Source organism: Ostrinia furnacalis, unplaced genomic scaffold (assembly GCF_004193835.3).
Source record: "Ostrinia furnacalis isolate ACB-3 unplaced genomic scaffold, ASM419383v2 OfSCF1780, whole genome shotgun sequence".
NCBI classification, from domain to species: domain Eukaryota; kingdom Metazoa; phylum Arthropoda; class Insecta; order Lepidoptera; family Crambidae; genus Ostrinia; species Ostrinia furnacalis.
This window is the reverse complement of record NW_021132019.1, coordinates 611285-611984: the sequence shown is the minus strand read 5'-3', so window position 1 is coordinate 611984 and position 700 is coordinate 611285. Positions and strand designations below refer to the sequence as shown.

General features: G+C 34.4%; 1 non-coding gene across 1 annotated transcript; it reads right to left on the bottom strand.

The window, feature by feature from the left end:
- Window positions 1-293: 293 nt before the first annotated feature.
- On the bottom strand, window positions 294-366 carry TRNAF-GAA (transfer RNA phenylalanine (anticodon GAA)). Its single transcript has one exon. It is a non-coding gene; the product is annotated as a tRNA-Phe (tRNA).
- Between the last annotated feature and the right edge of the window lie 334 nt (window positions 367-700).

Below are 700 nucleotides of genomic sequence, written 5' to 3'. Positions count from 1 at the left end.
GTAGCGTCAGTGGGTGTTTATGGATCGACCTGTGTGTTCCCATAACGTTTTGCCTTTTTTGTTCTGAATTGCCACCCGACAAAATTATTGAATGGATCGGGGATCGAATAACTGCTAAGTGCACTCACTATAAAAATGTATGAAGTCAATTTAATATTAGTAGTTCAATTCAGTTTTGTTGTTGTTACTATTTACTCATGAAATATTTTTAATTTTTATTTTTAGAATTGATGCAGAAAATTATAAAATTAAAACAAAAAGAAGTATTAGAGATAAATAAAAAATAAATTTCTTGCCGAAACCCGGGATTGAACCGGGGACCTTTAGATCTTCAGTCTAACGCTCTCCCAACTGAGCTATTTCGGCTTGTGTGGGTGATGCCGAAACTATGAGATACTTTCCAATATCTTATTTTTATTTTTTTTAATCACATTTTTATTTTACTGACGTGTTTGGTGTTACTTTAGCGCAATTTATTTTATTTTTTCTCGGTAATTTTTTTAATGTATTGACTGCAAATTACTAATGAATTAAGTAAAACTAGCGGCCGCCCGCGACTTCGTACGCGTGGATCCCGTTTTACCCCCTTCATCTATCTTACGCGGTTTTATATTTTCATACAAATGTTTTTTCCCGCTAACTCCCGTTCCCGTGGGAATTTCGCAATATCCTGTTGCAACTAAGCTTTAAGTTTACTAAG